This window comes from Trichosurus vulpecula, chromosome 4 (assembly GCF_011100635.1).
Source record: "Trichosurus vulpecula isolate mTriVul1 chromosome 4, mTriVul1.pri, whole genome shotgun sequence".
Classification (NCBI taxonomy): Eukaryota; Metazoa; Chordata; class Mammalia; order Diprotodontia; family Phalangeridae; genus Trichosurus; species Trichosurus vulpecula.
The window spans coordinates 200362866-200377371 of record NC_050576.1 but is presented as its reverse complement, the minus strand read 5'-3'; the positions used below and the strand labels follow the sequence as shown (position 1 = coordinate 200377371).

The following is a 14506-nucleotide window of genomic DNA, read 5'->3' as shown; positions in this document are numbered from 1 at the left end:
TCGACCTTTAAGAGGGTATAGGATCTTGAAAGAATGGCAGTTATCCACCATTCTAGAGTCCATTTTAATTGTGAAAGCAAGAAAAATACTGTGAGCCGATAGGGAAATATGTTTTGCATGACTACATGTGTATTATCTATATCAAATTGCTTGCCTTCTCAGTGAGGGAGGTGGGGAGGGAAGGAGAGAATTTGGAACTCAATTTTAAAAACAAATGTTGAAAATTGGTTTTACGTGTAATTGGGGAAAAAATAAAATATAAATTAAAAGAAAAAAAAAAGTTTAAGAGAATTTCTTTCCTTAGAGAATTTTTTAACTCTTGCAATAAAATATTATTAGTATGAGAAATGTTTATTTCTCTCTTATATTAATAACTAATTATTGTATTAAGACCAAGAATCTCCCCCTTTTCTACTTCCCCATCCAGAATCAACCGGTGTAGGAAATCTTTCCAAAACAGTTGCCCAGACAGAAAGACTGAGATCTAACCAAGACGTAAAAGAAATTCTAAGTTTAAGTTAATGGGTGCATTCCTGCTCATTGTGTTTGCTCAGACAGGTCTGGGAAAATATGGATCCTCCCTTTTGTCAGACAGGGTAATATGGAAATTGATAAGTCTTTTTTACCAAGACGGGTGATCTAAGTCACGTGGCCCAAGACTCTCATTATAATATAGCCCACTCTCTCATTGTAGTATTAATTCTCATTAATTGTTAACCAGTCAGAGTTGATTACCACTTTCAAGAACAGCTACTCTTTGAAGGGCATATAAACTGTGAGCCCACCACTATGAGGGGTCTTATTCTAAGAGAGAGACAGCCAAATGACCATCCTTGTATTAATAAACATGCTGACATTATTAATAAAATGATTAAAATTGCCCAGAATTTGTGTCCTTTGAACCTTTTTAAATGCCACATTAGCTGAAATCTTAAGAATATATTTTAATAATTGGCATCCAGAGAGGCCTCAGTGATAAGACTTTTCAGAATTGATAAGTCAGTAACAGCAGGGATAGAAGTGAGTTTGGTTACAATCATTCTCACAACCGTAAGATTGTAAATAATTATTTGTCTTTGTATTATTATGATTTTGTTAACATATTATATAGCCCAGTAGCTTTGAGAAATTGTTGTTCAGTTGTTTCAGTTGTGTCTGAATCTTTGTGATCTCATTTGGTTTTGTTGAGTTTTTTGGCAAAGATACTGGAATGGTTTGCCATTTCCTTTTCCAGCTCATTTTACAAATGAGGAAACTGGGGCAAACAGGATTAAAGTAACCTGCCCAGGGTCACACAGCTAAAAGTATGAGGTCAGATTTGACCACTAGAAGATGAGTCTTCCTGACTCCAAGCCCAGCAAGCTATCCACTGTGCCACCTAACTGCCTAACCTTGAGAAATTAGAGTGTTTAACGAGGAAACACTGTGGAGAAACAGGCAGATCTGGAAGTGATTAATGGGAAAGATGTGATTTTAGTAATATGCAAGGAAATATCTAAAGCAATTCCTTGATTGCCTTAGAATCTGGGATGAGAATGAGCAAGAGAATGAGCCAGATGGCTATATAGGCTATCCCAGGTCATATTAACCTAAAACCCTGCCATGTCTGTCTCTATTAGTCTGTTACTGACATCATGAAAAAGGCTTTGTAAACTACCCCATTACCTAAGGTATTCTTATGGATTCTAAAGGTCTTTGACATCTAAAGACTTACAGACACAAAGGATCTAGGAAGAATTGATACATGCTACTCAGATGTGTAGCATCTATTCAAAATCAAACTTCCTCAACCCAGTCTCTGAGGTTTGTTCTTTATAGTTTCTTGTAATCATTACTAATAATACTAATGCATTTAAGTCTTATCCCAAGCTCTGCCTAGAATGGTTCCCGGACACACTGGTAGAGGATAGATAGAGTGGCATAGCATGAAGATGACCCAGAAGTTGTATAGTGGGCCTGATACTGGGCTCAGGATAAGGGGAAATGCTTGCCCATCACCGTCCAGGGCAGGGGTGGGGAACCTGTGGTCTCAAGGTCACATGTGGCCCTATAGGTCTTCAAGTGTGGCCCTTTGACTGAATCCAAACTTCACAGAACAAATTCCTTACGTGGCCTTGAAGCTGCAGATTCCCCACCCCTGGTCCAGGGTGACAGGGATAGGATTTTCAGTTCTACACAGAGATGGAGGCTAAAGAGGATGGTCAGGAAGTGACATCCATCTCAAAACACCAGATTCATGATCCACCTACATTACCCAGGGATCCTAGAAACCAGCCCTGATTGGTAACCATTTCACTTTATCTTAACCAGTGTTAAGCCCATTATGCCACTTCCTGGGCCTCTTCATGCCATCCCACCTCCTCTTCAGCCTCTACTTCCAACCTGTGACCCTGGTTTCTGATTGGTGAGCATTTCACCCTATCATTTGCCTAGACTCAGGCCCACCATGCCAGTATGCATCCCTGGGCATTCCCTAATAAAATGTGATAAAGCATTGGGGATTTGGAATCAGAGCATCTGGGTTCAAATTCATCCTCTATCACTGTCTATGTGACCTTGGACAAGCCACTTAACTTCTCTGAGTCTCGGTTTCTCCATCTACAAAATGAAAGGGTTAGACTAGATGCTGTCTAATGACCATTCTAGCTCTAAATGTAGGATTAAATTATATGGTGTGTCTCCATGGTTTCTCTGATCCTAAAATTAGATCTACCCAAAAGCAATGAAATGCTTTGTGAGGTAGTGGAGTTCCCTTCGCTGAAGAGATTCAAGTGTAGTGTCCTCTTCAAGATACTTCCCTAAATCTCTAGAGGCAATCCGTGGCTTCTTTTGATTGACGCTTTGTTTTCTGTATTCAGAAGTTCTGAACAATTTTCTTGTATTATTTCTTTTTTAAAATAAATTTATTTTTTATTTTTAGTTAAAACATTCAGTTCCACAAGTTTTTGGGTTCCAAATTTTCTCTCTCTCCCTCTCCTCCCCCCTACCCCTCCAAGATGGAATGTAATCCAATGTAGGTTCTTTGCATTAAACTTATTTACCTACTAGTCCAGTTGTAAAGAAGAATTATAACCAATGGAATGAATCATGAGGAAGAAGAAACGAAACCAAAAAAGAAGGGGAAAAGAAGAGAGCAAATAGTTTGCCTCAATCTGCATTCAGACTCCATAATTCTTTCTCTAGATGTGCATAGCTTTTTCCATCAGTATTCAGATTTATTTTTCTTTTCTTATCCTTCTAAGAGATCTGTAATCCTTAAATTGTTGCAATACATGCCATCTTCCAAATCAATATGTTTTGCTTATATAAAAATCTCATGCTTTCTTTTAATGTTTTTGCTATTTCCTTCTCTTTCCCAAATTATCCTTCACTTGTGTATATTTATTTTCCCAATTAATTGTTATCTCTTTTGGTGAGATTTGGCCCTGTAGATCCCAGTTTTTCTATTTTGCCCATTGTTTCTGTTATGCAAGCCATAAATTCAGCTTTTAGAAATCTTAATTCTCCTTTAATCCATTCAGGAACTTCCTGCTGTGGTTCCATGTTCTCTTGGGAATCCCCAGGGTCCTCTGGCTTATTAAGTATTGATTCATTTTCCTTTGTCTGGTAATGTTTATTCAAAGATGTTTGTACTGGTTCAGATGATCTGGAAGCCATCTTTCCTTCCATTATTATCTTCTTTTGTTGCTTTATCTGTGTGTGCTCAAGGTTTATAATTGAGTTTGCTTCCTCCTGAGATCTTGAATAATTTCCATCTTTTTTCTTATACTCCCATACCTCTTATTTTCTGACTCCATCCCTTTCAATGGCAGATGCCCCCAAGGGCTGGCCCTAAAAACTATCTCAGTCTCCTCCCACACTAGGAAATTAACTTTAAAAAAATTCACTTTTAGATTCATAATGGAAAATGCCATCCACATCTAGAAAAAGAAGTATAGATGCTGAATGAAGATCAAAGCAGACTATTTTTTTTGTTTTGTTTTATATTTTTCTTTTTCATCATTACTTCCATTCATTCTAATTCTTCTATACAATATGACTAATGTGAAAATATGTTTAATAGGAATGTATATGTAGAGCCTATATCAGATTGCATGCCATCTTGGGGCGGGGGGAGAGGGGAAGGGGGAGAAAATTTAAAACTTATGGAAGTGAATATTGAAAACTAAGAATAAATAAATTAACTTATTTAAAAAAAGAAAAAAAATTGCTTTTATTTTATTTTTAGGTTTGCCTCCTCTCCTCCCCACCTCCCCCTCCCCTGCCCATTGAGAAGGCAAGAAAAACAAAACCCATTACAAATATGTAATCGTGCAAAACAAATTTAGAGAATTAACTTTCCACCTGTTTCAGTCTTTGTCCCAGGGGACTTCTGGAAAGGCAGAACTGGCCTGAGCTGGAGAGATGCCAGTGCTCTTTCTTTCAAGCTTGGCATACATGTTGGCTCCTTGCCCCAGGTCTCACCATTCCTTGGTTTTCTGGCTAACCACTGCTGTAGCACCGTAAAAGTGCTTCGGTGGAAGAGTGCACCTTAGACAGTGCAAGCTTTCTTCTTTCCTTTGTTTCAACCTCAGCTCCATGGCTGGGGGAAAGATGAGGGGGGACAAAGAGTTGAGTGCTATTGCTTGTTGTCTCAGAATCATAAATGGAGGGCAGGGAAGGGGATAGTTGGTAGAGACTGCAGCAGCTACAAGGGAACTGTCATGCAGCCCTGCCAATGCATGTCTGCTCTCATGTTCAAATGGCCACCACTGCTACTGGAGGAGGGAAAAGGGGGACTTGTCTCCCCTTTACAATATGTCCAAGAGAGGAAGTTCCATGATATATATCCAGGAGAGAAGTAGAAAGCAAGAGTGGAAGTTTTAAAATCTACTGAGCAGATGACTTTTCTTGGTTCGCTGACTAGTCTTCTTTGACATAGCCCCTATTCCCAGATGCCATCAGTGTTTCCTGTATTATTCCAAAGTTCCACAGGGCTAATCATATATGTCCCTTGAAGTAGCCAGGGAAGCTCAGCTCAGTTCTACACGTTCTATGATAGGGTGTGTACTAGTCAAAACAGCACCTATTTTGCAGGTGAGGAAACTGAGGCTAGGAGAAATTAAGCCACTTGCCCAGGATTTTATACACACACACACACACACACACACACACACACACACACACACACATACACATTAATGTCAAGTCCTAAAATAAATTGAAGCCATGATTTGAGGAATAAAGCATTTTTCATTTAGATAACAGGGTAGCAGATTTCTGCCATCCTGGAGGATGTCCAGGGGATTTCCTAACCAAACAGACCCATGAAAAAGTTTTTGTGCTTTTAGGAGGAGAGTGGGAGGACATAGATGAGGTAGCAGTGGCCCTTGACAATCCAGGCAAGGAAAACTACTTTATTCTGGCTATTTTGCCTTCATGCCATGAATCTCAATGGAAGCGGGCAAGGACATAAGGAGCTGAGATCCAGCTCAGGTTAAATTCCTTTACAAGGTAAAATCCCAGGGTGAGGGGACTGAGGGTGTGATTCAGCTCAATCTAACGTAGAGTTAAGAGTAGGAATCTAGCTTAAGAGTAGGAATGCAAGGACATTACTGAAATTCTGACATTACTAGGATCATTTAAGGGAGTGGCAAATAATATTACATTTGGCATTAACAATTTCTGTCCTTATATTAACAATCATATTAACAATTTTCTGTCACACACATACATCAGATAGACAGATAGATAGATAGATGGATAGATAGATGGATGGATAGGTAGATGGATGGATGGATGGATAGATAGATGGACGGATGGATGGATAGGTAGATGGATAGATGGATGGATGGATGGATGGAAAGATAGATAGATAGATAGACAGATTTGTCAACCTAGATTAATAGGAAGTCAGCCAGCATAGCAAAAATTATGATCTTTAGTTGTGGCAGAGTTGCTCTGGGGCAGACTTCAGGGGAACCTGAAGAGGAGGCTGGACATGGGGTTTTTATAAAGGATTTGGGTAGAGGGAGAGGAGCTGCAGGTGCAAAGGGGTTGGGACATTTTGTGGTTTCACTAGCTAAGTTGTTGTGCATAGCAAATGAAAGTCCATAGAGAACGCTACGGAGTCCCAGAGGGGAAAGTTTAGGATATTTATAAAATAGTCCAAGGCTGGGAGTGATAACTTCTGGTCAGCCACAGGCAATTCATAGGTCTGGTAATGGGGACCAGGTCAGCTTCAGTCAGCTGCTTTTGACAGATATATACCTATCTATAGCTATAGATAGGTAGATAGATAGATAGATAGAAGGTACTGGCAATGAGAGTCTCTTAAATCCAAGTGCAGTTCTCATTCCACTATACCTTGCAAGTGTCCCCCTTTCGTCAGGAATGAAGAGGACCATAAACTGGTTGAGACTCATTTATTAGGTCTCTTTACATACAGGGCTACATAGCAACTGATAAGTGGAAATAACAAAGAGAAAGTGGGGGAAGTTGGCCTCCTGCTTTCCATACCACCTTGTAAAAAAGACGAAAAGGAATGGAAAGTCTGGAGCTAGAGATACAAGTGGAGCCACTTGGTCCCACGTGACTACTTCTTTCTTTCTTTTTTTATTTTTTTTTAATTTGTGACCACTTCTTTCAACTGTAGAGGAGCACTATTATCTCCACCACAAGAGCACCCCCTCTACAATCCATGGTAAGTCAGCATCACGTTAAAGAGGCAGTCTTATTGTGGGACAGTCAAGTGGTCACCTAGCCTTCAGGTGAATAGCAAACAACTATATCAACATATAGCAAGCCCATTCCGCTTTTTGATAGCTCTAATTGTGGGGGAATTTTTATCCTTACAACGCTTTCCTTACTCCAAGGTTAACCCTGCCTTTAGAATTTCCATATATTGTTCTTAGTTCTGCTCTCTGGGGCTAATCAGGACAAGTGTCCTTCCATAGGGAAAAAGACATAATTTATTTTAAGTTTCCTCTTTTCCCTTATTCCTATACCTTAAGTCTCCTCTACATCATGCTGCTCTCTCCTTCTGCACTCTAGTCTCTGACAAAGATAAGGCTCTCCTAGCCAGAGTCTAATCCTTCCCCGCTGCCTTTTTGTTCCCTAAACTCCCCTGGGAGCTTGCCCCACTTCAATCACTCCTATTCTCTGTCATCTTAAATCTCTTCCACATCTTCAGGAATGTTTAAAAATATAGCCAAGTCCTCCCTATCCTTAAAAATCTTTCATTTGATCCTGATACCTCCTTAAGCCATTGTCTCCTTTCCAGATTAAACTCTTGGGGTGGGGGCAGGTTGGGGGGGGGCAGAAGAGGAAAACTGTCATCTCTTTGCTACCACCACCTTTCTTCTCATTCAATTATCAAACCTTTGCAATCTGGTTTTGTCTCCAATGTTACTAACAGTTTCTTAATCCCTAAATCTGATGGTGATGATGATATCTCAGTTCTTACCCTTCTTCATTTCTCTATAAATTTTTGACACTGGAGGCCACATCCTCTTCCTCTATATTCTCTCCACCCTTAGTTTTCATGACAGTTCCCTCTCCTGGTTCTCCTCCCAAACATCTGCTCCTTCTTTCTCAGTCTCCTTTGCTGCCTCATTATCCATGTCCACCCATGACAGAGCCTTAGATCCTTCATCTGTTTATGTATCCTCTCTCCTAGGCTCCATTTATTATATCTATGTAGATGACTCCCAAATTGTCACACTTCCTATATATCCTGTCCTAATCTCCCTAGTGTGCTCCCACCCTGCACCACCAGTTGCCTTTTGGATAATTCTACCCAGATCTCTCAAATGTATCTCAAACTCAATATGTTCAAAATGGAATTATCTTCCCTCCTTTCTCCTAACTTCCCTATTTATACTGAGGGTGCCACTATTCTTCAAGTCACCGGATCTGCAGTCATTCTCATCAACTCTGCCCTCCCTCACTTCATAGATCCAATTAGTTGCCAAATCATACAAACTCTATCACCACAAGCTATCTTTCCTATCCCGTTGTCTCCACACATGGCCCTCAACAGTTTGAGTCCTTCTCCTCTTTCAATTTCTCAACTTCTCCAAATTTCTCTCTCTCTCTCTCTCTCTCTCTCTCTCTCTCTGTCTCTCTGTCTTTCTCTCTCTTTCTCTCTTTTTCTCTCTCTCTCTCTGTCTCTGTCTCTCTCTGTCTCTCTGTCTCTTTCTCTCTGTCTCTTTCTCTCTGTCTCTCTCTCTGTCTCTGTCTCTGTCTCTCTCTCTCTCTCTCTCTCTCTCTCTCTCTGTCTCTCTCTCTCTCTCTCTCTCTCTCTCTCACACACACACACACACACACACACACACACACACACAAAAGTTTAATCTCTGGCCTTCTTTTCCTGTCCTCTCCCCTACACAATCTTTTCTTTCACAAGGTGCTATTTATATAGTGCATTTATATAGTGCTATTACATGCTAGGCACTGTGTTAAGCACTTTACAAATAATATTTCGTTTAATCCTTACAACAACCTTGGGAGGTAGGTTCTATTATTATCCCCATTTTACAGTTAAGGAAACTGAGGCAGTGGTCAAGTGACTTGCCCAGTGTCATGAAGCTATTGTCTATAGCTGAATTTTCCTGACTCAAGGCCCAAATGTGGCACCTATCTGCCTTTAAAAAGTTACTTATCTCTTGTTACACAATGGTTGTCCATATGGATGTTCTGCCAATGCCTCAAACTCAACATATCCAAAGCTGAACTCAGTCCAAAGCTAAGTCTGTATTTCATCCTAAAGACAGTGGGGAGCTATAGAAGTCTCTTGAGCAGGGGAATGACGTAGTCAGACTCTTCTTTTAAGTACATCTATTTGGCAACAGTGGGAAGGATGGATTGGAGAGGGGACAAGCTCACTTGTAGGGAGACCAGTTAGAAGACTATTGCAATAATCTAGTCAAGAGGAGATGAGGGTCTAAACTCGGTATATATTCCATGACATAATGAGACTCTAATCTCCACTCACAAACACACATTACACAATACTAAAGAGGAAAATTTTGTTAAAAGGAGAGAAAGCCATGGAATGAGCTTCCAAAGATAGTTTTCAAATTCTTCTTTTGTCTTTCCAAGTTTTATCTCAGTTTACTAGGTTGCATCCTGCCACTCAAAGGTGAAGGTGGCATGGAGGCAATAAGTATTATTCTCTTTTTGGATCTGATCATTTAATTTTTTTTAACTCTGAACTTAACAAACACCAAAAAACTCCAAATGAATATTGCAAAGTACAGTACAAAAAGATTTTATATAAAAATTGTGAATCTCTTTCATACTGATTGCTTTTTTTAAAAAGTTTATAATTTCAACTAATTATTTTGAGAACTGTCCTGTTACAGCACAGGTGTCTGATAAAGGCTTCATTTCTCAACTATATAGAGAACTGAGTCAAATTTATAAGAATACAAGTCATTCCCCAATTGACAAATGATCAAAGGAAATGAACAGGCAGTTTTCGAATAAAGAAATCAAAGCTATCTAGTCACGAAAAAATGCTCTAAATCACTATTGATTAGAGAAATGCAAATTAAAACAACTCTGAGGTACCATCATACACCTATCAGATTGGCTAATACGACAGAAAAGGAAAATGGCACATGCCTGGCACTCTTGTCCACTGCGCCCCCTAGTTGCTCCACAGCACAATAGTATTCCATCACAATCATATACCATAAATTATTCGGCCATTCCTCAATTGATAGGCATCCTCTCAGTTTCTAATTCTTTGCCACCACAAAATATTTTTGTTCGTGTAGGTCCTTTTCCTTTATCTTTGATCTCTTTGGAGTATAGCCCTTGTATTGGTACTTCTAGGTCAAAGAGTATATGAAGTTTTATAGCTCTTTGGGCATAGTTCCAAATTGTTCTCTAAAATGGTTGGACTAGTTCACAGTTCCACCAACAGTGTATTAGTGTACCTATTTTCCTACATCTGCTCCTGTCACTTTTTTCTTTCATATTAGCCAATCTGATGGGTGTGAGTCGGTTTAATTTGCATTTCTCTAATTATTAGTGATTTAGAGAATTTTTTTTGTATGACTATTGGCATCCATTTTCCCTCCTATGATTCTTTGTCTCTCTTGCTTGGTCATAAACTGTTCTCCTAGCCATTATTCTGACAAGTAATTTTTTTCCATGTTCCCCTAATTTGGTTATATCACCCTATATGTCTAAATCATTCAGAGCTTATCTTAGTATACAGTGTGAGACAATGGTCTGTGCCTAGCTTCTGCCAGACTACTTTCCAGTTTTCCCAGTAGTTTTTGTCAAATAGTGAACCACTACTTTGTGTAGAAGTAATTACAATGTAGCCCCAAGCCACACCTTTTTACTTCAGCTAAATTTGCCCCAGTCTTGGAAAATAAATCCTATAAGAAGCTGAAGGTATTGACATTTGGAACCAAAGCATTATATAACTAATACATTTTTAAAGAAATAAATATTTGTTAAGATAAATATTTGTTAATTGTCAGGGTCACACAGCTAATAAATGTCCAAGGCCATATTTGAACTCAGCTATTCCTGACTCTGGGTCATGAACTCTTTCTGGGCAATGTAAATGCCTCAGGTCTGGGAGAGCCTTTAGGCAGTCCACTTACAGTTTATCTACCCAAACTCCTTTCCCATTTTACACATGAAGAAACTGTGGAAAAGTAAGATTTCTAAGGTATGATGATAAATGAGTAGCAAAGTTAGACCTGGAGTCTGGTTCTTTTTCTCAACCTAGTGCTCTAACGGCTGGGGAACAGACTTAAATTGCTATAGGAATCCATTTGGTTCAATGATAAGTCATTCATCCTGGGCACCTTTGTCTTGCCATTGGATTTCATTGACTCTGGAGGAGAGACTTTTTGACAGTCTGCTTCACTTAAATACAATTCATGTGAAGTCAAGACATCACTATCACGATACCATTGGCTCTCTTTGAGATTTAAAGATAAACGACAATACTGAGAAGAGTTCTCACTTGTCCCTATTATAGATAATGCTTGCTCGTGGTTTTAGATAGATACGACTCATCATTTTAATGAAAGCTCCATTTATTCCTATGCTTCTTAGTGTTTTTAATGGGACTGGGTATTATATTTTGTCAAAAACATTTTCTGCATTCCTGAGAATATTTTTTAGAGTTTCTTTCAGGAAGTGATAAGTGGATTCTTTCTATTTTCACTTTGCTTTCTTTTCCTAATGTGTCTGGTCAGTTTCCATTTATGATTTCTTATAATATCGTGTCCAGGTTTTTGTTTTTGTTTTAAATTGTGGTTTCCAGGGAATCTGATGATCCATGGATTAGTTTTCCTTCATCTGTTTTTACTGATCAGTTGTTTTTGATAGCAGATAACTTTTTTTTTCTAATTTTAAATATTTTTATTTCATTTTACTATCTCTTGCTCTTTTGTAGTCATTGATTTCTGTTTGGCTTATTCTAATTTTCAGAGATCTTGCAAGTTGGAAAAAGTTCATCACTTTCTTTTCTAAGCTACTTGTTCTTTCAGTTCTTCCCTCTAGATCTTTTTACTTCATTTGTCTCTTGCTTCATTTCTTCTAGGCATTCAAAAAGGTCATAAGATGGTCACCTGCTAGTGTTGGACAAGAGAGATGGGTCCAGAGGTACAAAAATAAAATGGGGACTTTCCAAAGCATCAAGGAATCCCACTGATGCTGGGTTTGGACATGGAATTTGAGCAAAGCAGGATGGAGATATCTTTGTCAGCATTCTTGTGGTTGCACAAGTGAGCCTCATGACTTGGTAAACAAGTAGTGAACATTACATTAAAGTCTGAGGCTCACTATAAGAACCTATCTATCCCTATGTGATTTATGTAGCATAACAAACTGATTAATAATGATTCAAATAGAGTAGGGGTCCAAATGAATTATTTTTCACTATGGTGTAGTTGGAAAGTATGGCCCAGCAACAACCACAGAGGGGCTCTAAGAAGAACCCAGCAAGACAGATATTGAAGCTCAGTAACAAGAGAAGGACCGTAGAGAGAAAACAACCCTGGGAGTGGCCCTAGAGCCCCATGGTAGGGGAGGTAGTGTTAGAAAACCCCAATTCCAAAGTCAAGAAGGATAAGGCTTGAGAAAATATCAGATTTGCCAAATAAGAGATCACTGGTGATGGCTATGCACCAGAACACCTAAGGTGAGGTATGGAAAGGTCTCCAGAGAGAGGAAGCAATCCCCTAGAATGAAAGTACTCTAGAAAAAAGTCCCATCCCCTACCTCCATTCCATGCTAGGCAGGTGTTTAAACAATCCAGCTAGCAGCTTCTGTGGAGGTGTAAGATCCACCCACAGCCAGCACCCAGAAAGCTGCCAACGGCACAGGTCCTTTTGATCTGCTTAACTAAGGAAAGCAAGGTGAAGGGGTTGACAAGCTTACTTTAATTCAGCATACAAATATCATTCACTTAGTTCAGGGGAAAAGACCAGCACACTGAACTTCAGAGCAAAGTACAAACAAATTACAAACATCAACAGACAGACCCAATACAATTCATAGTGACCAACATCTAGGTTCAGCCCGGGAGCTCAGAACAAGGGCTGGTTCAGAGTCACGAGCCGCCACGGCTGTGGGTTGGAGTTCCAAGGAAGAGGAGGCCAACCCCTGGTTTTATATCTTTTTCAGCATCAGGGGTGAATCACACATGCAACTCACCCACGTGACCTAGAATTGTCACAAAGAGGCGGATTTAAACCCACGTGGTCTAAAAGCCTCTGCTCTCCTAGAGATGTAAACTAGGCCCTCCCTGGAGTTAGCCCCACATTGGGCCCCACCTTAGTTGCCAATCCACACCCACTAAGGTTCCACACCTAATAGGAGTTTGGGCCTGGGGCTTAGCACCTACTAAGGCTCAATGAAATACACTAAATTACTCAAAGGGAACAAAAGCCAAACTATTCAAGAGCACTTGGTTGAACTAAGTGCTAAGGAACCCATTTTGCTTATCAACACAGCAGGACTCTGTATTTTATGCTTGGTATGGCTCCCTTCCTACAGGTCCTTCTCTCTGCCTTTTGTTTAAACCCAAATACAATTCTAATTCTCTCTCTCTCTCTCTCTCTCTCTCTCTTTCTCTCTCTCTCTCTCTAACACACACACACACACCTATGCATGCACATATCTGAAACACATTCCAAAATCTAAGTCAACTGGCTTCTTCTTGGGTACCCTCTTATTCTTTCAGTGTTAGAGGAAGTGTCTCAGAAAAATGCCAACTTGAAGGAGGGGATGCCCATCAGTTAGGGAATGGCTGAACAAGTTGTGGTATATGAATATAATGGAATATTATTGTGCTAGAAGAAATGAGCAGGCTGATTTCAGAAAAAACCTGGAAAGACTTACATGAACTGATGTTGGGTAAAGTGAGAAGAACCAGGAGAGTGCTGTACGCAGTAACAACAACATTGTATAATGATCAACTATGAATGTCTTAGCTATTCTCAGCAATATAATGATCTGAAACAGTTCCAAGGGACTCATCATGAAAAATGCTACCCACCTCCCGAGAAAGACCTGATGGAATCTAAATGCAGATTGAAACATATTATTTTCATTTCTTCATTTTTTTCATTTTTTCTTTTGTTCTGTTTCTTCTTTCACAACATGATTAATATGGAAATATGTTTTACATGATTGCCCATATATAATCTATGTCAAACTGCTTACCATCTTAGGGAAGGGGCAGGTGATGGAGGAAGAGAAAGAGAAAATTTGGAACTCAAATTTTTTTAACCAAATGCTTAAAAATTGTCTTTACATGCAACTGGAAAAAATAAAATACTATTTTATAAAAGAAAAATAAAATGCCAACTCACATACATAAGATGAAATCTAACAGTTGCTCAGTATTGCCCACCTCCTGGAATCAGTGATTCTAGGATTCAGACCTCATACGCAGTTTCTCTGGCCAGGTCTATTGTCAGGGATTACTTGCCTTGGCCAAGCTCTAGAACCCATTCCCTAAGAACCTAAAAAAGAATTGGCTCCAAGGGTCCACATTTAGTACTCGACAACTGTTCTCTACACACTTAGTCTCTCATCTATTCTCACTCTCTTGCATTCAACCCTTCCCCTCCTTCTCACTCCTTCAATAACTGCTAAACATTTTTTGACAAGTACAACCAGTGTCTAGATTTGGTTGGAGAGAAAGTCAAACCTTGCCTCTATATTCTGTAAATAGTTGGAATGTCACCCCATCTGGCCATCCCACCATGACACCATGACCTAGCCAACTGATAAGCATCTTGCTACATGCCTTGCCCATGTGGCCCCTCCTCGTTCCACGTCTTGCTCACAGAACAGTAACCAAATCAATGCTACCATTGCTTCTAGAAAGGGAGTAACATTCTACTGCCCTGTGGCTCCACTCAGAATTCCCATGATTATAAGCTGCAAGTTGCATAGAACAAAGCTTTCTTCCATGGATACCACTTCCCTACTTCCTCATCCCTATCAGGCTCAAACATAATCCTCCATGGACCTTGTCTAACAT

General features: G+C 39.6%; 1 protein-coding gene across 1 annotated transcript in view; it reads left to right on the top strand.

Annotated features, from left to right (window-relative positions):
* Positions 1-14506, top strand: part of RAB37 (RAB37, member RAS oncogene family) — a 95141-nt gene that overhangs the window by 49775 nt on the left and 30860 nt on the right. The gene's annotated exons all lie outside the window — the stretch shown is intronic.